This window comes from Garra rufa, chromosome 6 (genome assembly GCF_049309525.1).
Source record: "Garra rufa chromosome 6, GarRuf1.0, whole genome shotgun sequence".
Lineage (NCBI taxonomy): Eukaryota > Metazoa > Chordata > Actinopteri > Cypriniformes > Cyprinidae > Garra > Garra rufa.
In genome coordinates, this window is record NC_133366.1 from 51,831,886 (window position 1) to 51,845,121 (window position 13,236).

General features: G+C 31.5%; 1 protein-coding gene across 1 annotated transcript in view; it reads right to left on the minus strand.

Moving 5' to 3' along the window:
• LOC141336974 (glypican-5-like) overlaps window positions 1-13,236 on the minus strand; it is a 164,670-nt gene that overhangs the window by 19,011 nt on the left and 132,423 nt on the right. The window lies entirely within an intron of this gene.

Here is a 13,236-nt window from a genome sequence, read left to right on the forward strand (position 1 = left end):
TGTCAAAAACCGTTTCTGTAATTTTTTGGATATTTTTCATCTATTTGGAACGCTAAAAATAAATTAAATTAAATACATTTCATTTTTTTCCTTTATTATTTCTTGATATATGCCACATTTTAAAAGTTTGCCAGCAAGTGTTTTTGTTTTGTTTTGTTTATCAAAAGTAACAGATCAAAAGAATTAATGTTACGGAATGTTCGTTTGAACATTCTATTCATCAAAAAATGCTGAAACAAAATGTGTCAACTGTTTAACATTGATAATAATCAGAAATGTTTCTTGAACAGCAAATCAGCATATTAGAATGATTTCTGAAGGATCATGTGACAATGAAAACTGAAGTAATGATGCTGAAAATTCAGCTTTGATCACAGGAAAAAAAAAATCATTTCAAAATACATTCACATAGAAAACAGTTATTTTAAACTGTAATAATATTTCACAATATTGCTCTATTGTTGATCAAATACATGCAGCCTTGGAGAGCGGTAGAGACTTCTTTCAAACTTCAGAAACTTTTGAACAGTAGTCTACCTTCGACATTTGCATTAAAAAAAAGTCATAAAAGTAGTGGCATTCTTGCGATATTCTGTCTGGTTAGTGCTTTGAGCGTGTAAAAGCCCACACCACAGAAACGAGTCCCTCGTTTGAAAGCAGCGGAGCAGAGAATGCCTCTTCCTGCAGGCAAACCCAATATGAAATGCTTTTTTATCTGTGTGCAACGAGATCTAAAGAGCTTCCTCAGTCCAGAGAGAGAGAGAGAGAGAGAAATAAAAAAAGTGGATAACAAGACGCAGAGAGCTTGAAGATACAAGGGTGCAATGATGCCTTGAAGCGCTCTCCATATCTCTGCATTTAAAGAGCGCACTGAAAGATCATCTGTTTTTTTTATTATTCCCTATTATCTCTGTTTATGATGCCCAAAATCATCTTCATGTACATTCTCCAAACACTCAGCGCTAATTCATATGTGACGCATAAACAACAATAACAAGAGAGCATTATGTTGGGAATGACTCATAGCTGTTGTAGCTTTAACGGACTTTATTCCTTCGCTTTTAAGTCTTCTTTAAAGAATGTTAAAACAAAATGTACCATATATGATGCAGCTCAACTGTTTTCAACTTTGATAATAATCAGAAATATTTCCTGAGCAGCAAATCGGCATATTAGAATGATTTCTGAAGGATCATGTGACACTGAAGACTGGAGTAATGATGCTGAAAATTCAGCTTTTGCTCACAAGAATAAATTATATTTTTAAATAAGTTCATATTTTAAATTAGGCATTTTAAATTCGAAAAATATTTCACAATGTTACTGTTTTTACTGTATGTTTAATCATATGAATGCAGACTTTTGAATGTCAGTGTATGTATAAATATTGCCAGAAGAGATTTCAGACTTGTAGGCTTGAGGCCAACAATATTTCTGGATTAAATTCTGCTTTGATGTGAGCCAATAAAATATAATAAAGACGTTCTACAATCTGAGGACCGCCAGGAGGATATTTCAACATAAAGAGCGCAACCACAAGCCTTCACCGTGAAGGACGAGACTGAGAGGAAAACTAAAGCAGGGCTAGATAAGCAGAAATAACCTGATGCAGGTTACAGGATCAGCGCGGCAGGATGTCCAATTTCCTGCTGAAGTCTTTTTGCCTGCGAATGACGCCCGACTTGCAGAGTTAGCAATATCCTTGCTGTGTTTTTTATGAGCCCTGAGAACCACCTGAAGGACAACAGAAGCTCAGTCGCACAGCACGACCTCCTGTGTGTCCTTGTTAACGCTTCAACGATTCATCCAAGTGGAAATACTGTAAAATGAGCCTCAGTTTCTCCCAAGGTTTCCCCCTCATTACACTAAAACCTCAAGAACTATAAAAATAAGGCTGCTACTGAACAAGTAATATATTTGTTATATATTAATTTATTGAAAAAAATTTAAAAGACAAATTAAATATAGCTTGCTTAAAAATATTTCTGCAATGATTTCTACGACAAAATTGTATATAGAATATCATTTAAAGCAATGTTTATCTACAATGTTTTATCTTTAATTTTTTGTATTAATATATAAATAATTATTAATAAATAATAATAGAACATTTTGATTTAAAAAAAAAATCATAAAAATATAGGCTGATGGTCTATGATGGCGTTTTAGTGCCACGTTTAAAAAAATATAATATTACAAGATTAAAGTCGCAATATTTCAAATGAAGTCAAAGTCAAAATTATGAGACTAAAGTTGATATTATGAGAATAAAGTCGAAATAGTATGAGAAAAGTCGAAATACTAAAAGAAAAGTTGAAATTATGAGATAAAGTCCAAATATTACAAGAATAAAATCAAAATATTACAAGAATAAAGTCGAAATTAAAAGAATAAAGTCAAAATATTACGAGAATAAAGTCAAAATTATGAGAATAAACATGAAATGTTATGAGAATAAAGTCAAAATTACCAGAATGAAGTCGAAATACTACGAGTATAAAGTTGAAATTCCGAATAAAGTCAAAATATTACAAGAATAAAATCAAAATATTACAAGAATAAAGTCGAAATTAAAAGAATAAAGTCAAAATATTACGAGAATAAAGTCAAAATTATGAGAATAAACATGAAATATTATGAGAATAAAGTCAAAATTATCAGAATGAAGTCGAAATACTACGAGTATAAAGTTGAAATTCCGAATAAAGTCAAAATATTACAAGAATAAAATCGATATTATGAGAATAAAGTCGAAATGTTTCAAGACTGAAGTAGAAATACTATGGGAATACAGTTGAAATTATGAGATAAAGTCAAAATATTACAAGAATAAAATTGAAATTACGAGAATAAAGCCGAAATATTACAAGAATAAAACCTAAATATTTTGAGAATAATGTTGAAATTACGAGAATAGAGTCGAAATATTACAAGAATAAAACCTAAATATTTTGAGAATAATGTTGAAATTATGAGAATAAAGTCAAAATATTACAAGAATAAAATCAAAATATTACAAGAATAAAGTCGAAATTAAAAGAATAAAGTCAAAATATTACGAGAATAAAGTCAAAATTATGAGAATAAACATTAAATATCATGAGAATAAAGTCAAAATTACCAGAATGAAGTCGAAATACTACGAGTATAAAGTTGAAATTCCGAATAAAGTCAAAATATTACAAGAATAAAATTGAAATTACGAGAATAAAGCCGCAATATTACAAGAATAAAACCTAAATATTTTGAGAATAATGTTGAAATTACGAGAATAAAGCTGAAATATTACAAGAATAAAACCTAAATATTTTGAGAATAATGTTGAAATTACGAGAATAAAGTCGAAATATTACAAGAATAAAACCTAAATATTTTGAGAATAATGTTGAAATTACGAGAATAAAGACGAAATATTACAAGAATAAAACCTAAATATTTTGAGAATAATGTTGAAATTACGAGAATAAAGACGAAATATTACAAGAATAAAACCTAAATATTTTGAGAATAATGTTGAAATTACGAGAATAAAGCCGAAATATTACAAGAATAAAACCTAAATATTTTGAGAATAATGTTGAAATTACGAGAATAAAGACGAAATATTACAAGAATAAAACCTAAATATTTTGAGAATAATGTTGAAATTACGAGAATAAAGTCGAAATATTACAAGAATAAAACCTAAATAATTTGAGAATAATGTTGAAATTACGAGAATAAAGTCAAAATATTACAAGAATAAAATCAAAATATTACAAGAATAAAGTCGAAATTAAAAGAATAAAGTCAAAATATTACGAGAATAAAGTCAAAATTATGAGAATAAACATGAAATGTTATGAGAATAAAGTCAAAATTACCAGAATGAAGTCGAAATACTACGAGTATAAAGTTGAAATTCCGAATAAAGTCAAAATATTACAAGAATAAAATCGATATTATGAGAATAAAGTCGAAATGTTTCAAGACTAAAGTAGTAATACTATGGGAATACAGTTGAAATTATGAGATAAAGTCAAAATATTACAAGAATAAAATTGAAATTACGAGAATAAAGCCGAAATATTACAAGAATAAAACCTAAATATTTTGAGAATAATGTTGAAATTACGAGAATAAAGCCGAAATATTACAAGAATAAAACCTAAATATTTTGAGAATAATGTTGAAATTACGAGAATAAAGCCGAAATATTACAAGAATAAAACCAAAATATTACAAGAATAAAGTCGAAATTAAAAGAATAAAGTCAAAATATTACGAGAATAAAGTCAAAATATTACAAGAATAAAGTCGAAATTAAAAGAATAAAGTCAAAATATTACGAGAATAAAGTCAAAATTATGAGAATAAACATGAAATGTTATGAGAATAAAGTCAAAATTACCAGAATGAAGTCGAAATACTACGAGTATAAAGTTGAAATTCCGAATAAAGTCAAAATATTACAAGAATAAAATCGATATTACGAGAATAAAGTCGAAATGTTTCAAGACTAAAGTAGAAATACTATGGGAATACAGTTGAAATTATGAGATAAAGTCAAAATATTACAAGAATAAAATTGAAATTACGAGAATAAAGCCGAAATATTACAAGAATAAAACCTAAATATTTTGAGAATAATGTTGAAATTACGAGAATAACGTCGAAATATTACAAGAATAAAACCTAAATATTTTGAGAATAATGTTGAAATTACGAGAATAAAGCCGAAATATTACAAGAATAAAACCTAAATATTTTGAGAATAATGTTGAAATTATGAGAATAAAGTCAAAATATTACAAGAATAAAATCAAAATATTACAAGAATAAAGTCGAAATTAAAAGAATAAAGTCAAAATATTACGAGAATAAAGTCAAAATTATGAGAATAAACATGAAATTTTATGAGAATAAAGTCAAAATTACCAGAATGAAGTCGAAATACTACGAGTATAAAGTTGAAATTCCGAATACAGTCAAAATATTACAAGAATAAAATCGATATTATGAGTATAAAGTCGAAATGTTTCAAGACTAAAGTAGAAATACTATGGGAATACAGTTGAAATTATGAGATAAAGTCAAAATATAACAAGAATAAAATTGAAATTACGAGAATAAAGCCGAAATATTACAAGAATAAAACCTAAATATTTTGAGAATAATGTTGAAATTACGAGAATAAAGCCGAAATATTACAAGAATAAAACCTAAATATTTTGAGAATAATGTTGAAATTACGAGAATAAAGTCGAAATATTACAAGAATAAAATCTAAATATTACAAGAATAAAGTCAAAATTATGAGAATAAACATGAAATGTTATGAGAATAAAGTCAAAATTACCAGAATGAAGTCGAAATACTACGACTATAAAGTTGAAATTCCGAATACAGTCAAAATATTACAAGAATAAAATCGATATTATGAGTATAAAGTCGAAATGTTTCAAGACTAAAGTAGAAATACTATGGGAATACAGTTGAAATTATGAGATAAAGTCAAAATATTACAAGAATAAAACCTAAATATTTTGAGAATAATGTTGAAATTACGAGAATAAAGTCGAAATGTTTCAAGACTAAAGTAGAAATACTATGGGAATACAGTTGAAATTATGAGATAAAGTCAAAATATAACAAGAATAAAATTGAAATTACGAGAATAAAGCCGAAATATTACAAGAATAAAACCTAAATATTTTGAGAATAATGTTGAAATTACGAGAATAAAGCCGAAATATTACAAGAATAAAATCTAAATATTACAAGAATAAAGTCAAAATTATGAGAATAAACATGAAATGTTATGAGAATAAAGTCAAAATTACCAGAATGAAGTCGAAATACTACGAGTATAAAGTTGAAATTCCGAATAAAGTCAAAATATTACAAGAATAAAATCGATATTACGAGAATAAAGTCGAAATGTTTCAAGACTAAAGTAGAAATACTATGGGAATACAGTTGAAATTATGAGATAAAGTCAAAATATTACAAGAATAAAATTGAAATTACGAGAATAAAGCCGAAATATTACAAGAATAAAACCTAAATATTTTGAGAATAATGTTGAAATTACGAGAATAACGTCGAAATATTACAAGAATAAAACCTAAATATTTTGAGAATAATGTTGAAATTACGAGAATAACGTCGAAATATTACAAGAATAAAACCTAAATATTTTGAGAATAATGTTGAAATTATGAGAATAAAGTCAAAATATTACAAGAATAAAATCAAAATATTACAAGAATAAAGTCGAAATTAAAAGAATAAAGTCAAAATATTACGAGAATAAAGTCAAAATTATGAGAATAAACATGAAATTTTATGAGAATAAAGTCAAAATTACCAGAATGAAGTCGAAATACTACGAGTATAAAGTTGAAATTCCGAATACAGTCAAAATATTACAAGAATAAAATCGATATTATGAGTATAAAGTCGAAATTGTCACGTATCTGGTCTTCCCTGTCATCATGAACTCTTGCACCACACTTCATGGACTACAATCCCCATAAGCCACTGCACCAATCACTGCACACATCTGTTCCTCATTTCCCACTGAACTGATTGCTGCATACACCTGTTTATCATTTACCCACATGCATTTAAGCCACTCACACACACAGCCACCTTGCGAAGTCTAATTGTTCCCATGGTCATTATTCTAAGCGTGTTTCTCTGTATTGGATTACCTGTGTATGACTTTGGACTGTGTACCCCGTTATTGATTCCTGCTGCCTGCCATTTGCGACCACTGCTGGATTATTGAACTGTTTCCCGGATTACCTACGTTGTTCCTGTTTTCTGGCGTTTACTACTACCTGTTGACTATTCTAATAAAGCCTTGCAAATGGATCCGCACATCTCTGACTCCTCCTTGTGACAGAAGACTTCGCCACACTTGGATCCAGCGGCTTTATTTCACCACCAGCAGTTCACCATGAACCCAGCCACTCAAATCATGCGTCTCCGTCAGGGTGAGCGTCCCATAGAGGACTACATCATAGACTTTATTGAACTAGCTAATCAGACTTCAATGAGCAGTCTATGCCTGATGATATTTTTTCATGGAGGCCTTTCTGAGCCACTCCACTCTTTAATGCCACTTCATGAACCCGATTGGACTTTAGGACATTTATATAGACATTGCACTGCGATTGAGTGGCTCTCCCTTTACTGTGGATGTTTTAAAAGAGCCACAGCACAAGATGTCTGCCAGCCCCGAGCCTCAGCACAAGAAGTCTACCACGCCAGAGCCTGCTACAAAAATGGCCTATCCTAGGTTAATTTCTAGCGTGGAGGACCCACCGCTGCTGTCGGCTCGAGCAGCTGGTCTCCCAACCAGCCTTCCAGAGTCTCCACTGGTCCCGCCCGGCCTTCCAGAGTCTCCGCTGGTCCCGCCCAGCCTTCCAGAGTCTTCACTGGTCCCGCCCGGCCTTCCAGAGTCTCCGCTGGTCCCGCCCAGCCTTCCAGAGTCTCCGCTGGTCCCGCCCAGCCTTCCAGAGACTCCGCTGGTTCCGCCCAGCCTTCCAGAGACTCCGCTGATTCAGCCCAGCCTTCCAGACACTCCGCTGATTCAGCCCTGCCTTCCAGAGACTCCGCTGGTTCCGCCCAGCCTTCCAGAGACTCCGCTGGTTCAGCCCTGCCTTCCAGAGACTCCGCTGGTTCCGCCCAGCCTTCCAGAGACTCCGCTGGTTCAGCCCTGCCTTCCAGAGACTCCGCTGGTTCCGCCCAGCCTTCCAGACAATCCGCTGGTTCAGCCCAGCCTTCCAGAGCCTCCGCTGGTTCCGCCCAGCTTTCCAGAGACTCCGCTGGTTACATCCAGTCGTCCTGAGATTCCTGTCTGCCCGGTTCTGGTCACGGAGCTCATACATGGACTGTTCCCACCCACCCTCCCTACTGCTCCAGTCCTGCCACCTCTGTCTCCTGACAGTCCCTCTGCTCACCCACATCCCACCTTCGGTGCAGAGGACTGGTCGTGGGACTGCCAGTCTCCATCGGTGTTCAGACTGAAGGATCCCTCACCATCACCTCCAGTCTCAGAGTCCTGGACTCCACCTCGGTCCTCCGACCCTGCGGCTCCACCCCAGCTCTGTGCTCCCTCGTCTCCGTTGTCGGCCGTCGGCCCAACAGCTCCTCCGGGCTCCATCGTCTCTCCGGCTCCGCCCCGGTCAGTCGTCACCCCACCTTCGCCTCTGGACTCTACTCCTCCGGCTGCGCCTCGTCACTCCGTCCTGCCGGCTCTGTGGACCTCCTCCCTCCCGTGGGCACAGCCTCGATCCTCTGTCACTCCGGCTCCGCTGCGTACCTCCGGACCTCCATCTCCGCCGGGGTCGCCAGAGCCTTGGGTTCCGCCTTGGCCCTCCGGATCCTCTGTGTCGCCCAGGACCATCGACTCTCCGGTTCCGCCTCGGGCTCCACCGGCTCCACCTCCGTCGGTCGGCCCCATGCAGGAGCCAACCCTTCCTCCTCCATGGCTTCTCCCTCCGTCGGCTCCGCCTCATTTCGTGGTTCCAGTACCCCTACATGGACCTGGCCCTCCATCCCTCCCCCTGTTCCGCCTCCGCTCCACCACCCTCAAGATTGTAAAGGTGGTTAGAGCGTCTGGAAGCCGCTCCTTGTGGAGGGGCTATGTCACGTATCTGGTCTTCCCTGTCATCATGAACTCTTGCACCACACTTCATGGACTACAATCCCCATAAGCCACTGCACCAATCACTGCACACATCTGTTCCTCATTTCCCACTGAACTGATTGCTGCATACACCTGTTTATCATTTACCCACATGCATTTAAGCCACTCACACACACAGCCACCTTGCGAAGTCTAATTGTTCCCATGGTCATTATTCTAAGCGTGTTTCTCTGTATTGGATTACCTGCGTATGACTTTGGACTGTGTACCCCGTTATTGATTCCTGCTGCCTGCCATTTGCGACCACTGCTGGATTATTGAACTGTTTCCCGGATTACCTACGTTGTTCCTGTTTTCTGGCGTTTACTACTACCTGTTGACTATTCTAATAAAGCCTTGCAAATGGATCCGCACGTCTCTGACTCCTCCTTGTGACAGAAATGTTTCAAGACTAAAGTAGAAATACTATGGGAATACAGTTGAAATTATGAGATAAAGTCAAAATATAACAAGAATAAAATTGAAATTACGAGAATAAAGCCGAAATATTACAAGAATAAAACCTAAATATTTTGAGAATAATGTTGAAATTACGAGAATAAAGCCGAAATATTACAAGAATAAAACCTAAATATTTTGAGAATAATGTTGAAATTACGAGAATAAAGTCGAAATATTACAAGAATAAAATCTAAATATTACAAGAATAAAGTCAAAATTATGAGAATAAACATGAAATGTTATGAGAATAAAGTCAAAATTACCAGAATGAAGTCGAAATACTACGACTATAAAGTTGAAATTCCGAATACAGTCAAAATATTACAAGAATAAAATCGATATTATGAGTATAAAGTCGAAATGTTTCAAGACTAAAGTAGAAATACTATGGGAATACAGTTGAAATTATGAGATAAAGTCAAAATATTACAAGAATAAAACCTAAATATTTTGAGAATAATGTTGAAATTACGAGAATAAAGTCGAAATGTTTCAAGACTAAAGTAGAAATACTATGGGAATACAGTTGAAATTATGAGATAAAGTCAAAATATAACAAGAATAAAATTGAAATTACGAGAATAAAGCCGAAATATTACAAGAATAAAACCTAAATATTTTGAGAATAATGTTGAAATTACGAGAATAAAGCCGAAATATTACAAGAATAAAACCTAAATATTTTGAGAATAATGTTGAAATTACGAGAATAAAGTCGAAATATTACAAGAATAAAATCTAAATATTACAAGAATAAAGTCAAAATTATGAGAATAAACATGAAATGTTATGAGAATAAAGTCAAAATTACCAGAATGAAGTCGAAATACTACGACTATAAAGTTGAAATTCCGAATACAGTCAAAATATTACAAGAATAAAATCGATATTATGAGTATAAAGTCGAAATGTTTCAAGACTAAAGTAGAAATACTATGGGAATACAGTTGAAATTATGAGATAAAGTCAAAATATAACAAGAATAAAATTGAAATTACGAGAATAAAGCCGAAATATTACAAGAATAAAACCTAAATATTTTGAGAATAATGTTGAAATTACGAGAATAAAGCCGAAATATTACAAGAATAAAACCTAAATATTTTGAGAATAATGTTGAAATTACGAGAATAAAGTCGAAATATTACAAGAATAAAATCTAAATATTACAAGAATAAAGTCAAAATTATGAGAATAAACATGAAATGTTATGAGAATAAAGTCAAAATTACCAGAATGAAGTCGAAATACTACGACTATAAAGTTGAAATTCCGAATACAGTCAAAATATTACAAGAATAAAATCGATATTATGAGTATAAAGTCGAAATGTTTCAAGACTAAAGTAGAAATACTATGGGAATACAGTTGAAATTATGAGATAAAGTCAAAATATAACAAGAATAAAATTGAAATTACGAGAATAAAGCCGAAATATTACAAGAATAAAACCTAAATATTTTGAGAATAATGTTGAAATTACGAGAATAAAGCCGAAATATTACAAGAATAAAACCTAAATATTTTGAGAATAATGTTGAAATTACGAGAATAAAGTCGAAATATTACAAGAATAAAATCTAAATATTACAAGAATAAAGTCAAAATTATGAGAATAAACATGAAATGTTATGAGAATAAAGTCAAAATTACCAGAATGAAGTCGAAATACTACGACTATAAAGTTGAAATTCCGAATACAGTCAAAATATTACAAGAATAAAATCGATATTATGAGTATAAAGTCGAAATGTTTCAAGACTAAAGTAGAAATACTATGGGAATACAGTTGAAATTATGAGATAAAGTCAAAATATTACAAGAATAAAACCTAAATATTTTGAGAATAATGTTGAAATTACGAGAATAAAGTCGAAATGTTTCAAGACTAAAGTAGAAATACTATGGGAATACAGTTGAAATTATGAGATAAAGTCAAAATATAACAAGAATAAAATTGAAATTACGAGAATAAAGCCGAAATATTACAAGAATAAAACCTAAATATTTTGAGAATAATGTTGAAATTACGAGAATAAAGCCGAAATATTACAAGAATAAAACCTAAATATTTTGAGAATAATGTTGAAATTACGAGAATAAAGTCGAAATATTACAAGAATAAAATCTAAATATTACAAGAATAAAGTCAAAATTATGAGAATAAACATGAAATGTTATGAGAATAAAGTCAAAATTACCAGAATGAAGTCGAAATACTACGACTATAAAGTTGAAATTCCGAATACAGTCAAAATATTACAAGAATAAAATCGATATTATGAGAATAAAGTCGAAATGTTTCAAGACTAAAGTAGAAATACTATGGGAATACAGTTGAAATTATGAGATAAAGTCAAAATATAACAAGAATAAAATTGAAATTACGAGAATAAAGCCGAAATATTACAAGAATAAAACCTAAATATTTTGAGAATAATGTTGAAATTACGAGAATAAAGCCGAAATATTACAAGAATAAAACCTAAATATTTTGAGAATAATGTTGAAATTACGAGAATAAAGTCGAAATGTTTCAAGACTAAAGTAGAAATACTATGGGAATACAGTTGAAATTATGAGATAAAGTCAAAATATAACAAGAATAAAATTGAAATTACGAGAATAAAGCCGAAATATTACAAGAATAAAACCTAAATATTTTGAGAATAATGTTGAAATTACGAGAATAAAGCCGAAATATTACAAGAATAAAACCTAAATATTTTGAGAATAATGTTGAAATTACGAGAATAAAGTCGAAATATTACAAGAATAAAATCTAAATATTACAAGAATAAAGTCAAAATTATGAGAATAAACATGAAATGTTATGAGAATAAAGTCAAAATTACCAGAATGAAGTCGAAATACTACGACTATAAAGTTGAAATTCCGAATACAGTCAAAATATTACAAGAATAAAATCGATATTATGAGTATAAAGTCGAAATGTTTCAAGACTAAAGTAGAAATACTATGGGAATACAGTTGAAATTATGAGATAAAGTCAAAATATTACAAGAATAAAACCTAAATATTTTGAGAATAATGTTGAAATTACGAGAATAAAGTCGAAATGTTTCAAGACTAAAGTAGAAATACTATGGGAATACAGTTGAAATTATGAGATAAAGTCAAAATATAACAAGAATAAAATTGAAATTACGAGAATAAAGCCGAAATATTACAAGAATAAAACCTAAATATTTTGAGAATAATGTTGAAATTACGAGAATAAAGCCGAAATATTACAAGAATAAAACCTAAATATTTTGAGAATAATGTTGAAATTACGAGAATAAAGTCGAAATATTACAAGAATAAAATCTAAATATTACAAGAATAAAGTCAAAATTATGAGAATAAACATGAAATGTTATGAGAATAAAGTCAAAATTACCAGAATGAAGTCGAAATACTACGACTATAAAGTTGAAATTCCGAATACAGTCAAAATATTACAAGAATAAAATCGATATTATGAGTATAAAGTCGAAATGTTTCAAGACTAAAGTAGAAATACTATGGGAATACAGTTGAAATTATGAGATAAAGTCAAAATATAACAAGAATAAAATTGAAATTACGAGAATAAAGCCGAAATATTACAAGAATAAAACCTAAATATTTTGAGAATAATGTTGAAATTACGAGAATAAAGCCGAAATATTACAAGAATAAAACCTAAATATTTTGAGAATAATGTTGAAATTACGAGAATAAAGTCGAAATATTACAAGAATAAAATCTAAATATTACAAGAATAAAGTCAAAATTATGAGAATAAACATGAAATGTTATGAGAATAAAGTCAAAATTACCAGAATGAAGTCGAAATACTACGACTATAAAGTTGAAATTCCGAATACAGTCAAAATATTACAAGAATAAAATCGATATTATGAGTATAAAGTCGAAATGTTTCAAGACTAAAGTAGAAATACTATGGGAATACAGTTGAAATTATGAGATAAAGTCAAAATATAACAAGAATAAAATTGAAATTACGAGAATAAAGCCGAAATATTACAAGAATAAAACCTAAATATTTTGAGAATAATGTTGAAATTACGAGAATAAAGCCGAAATATTAC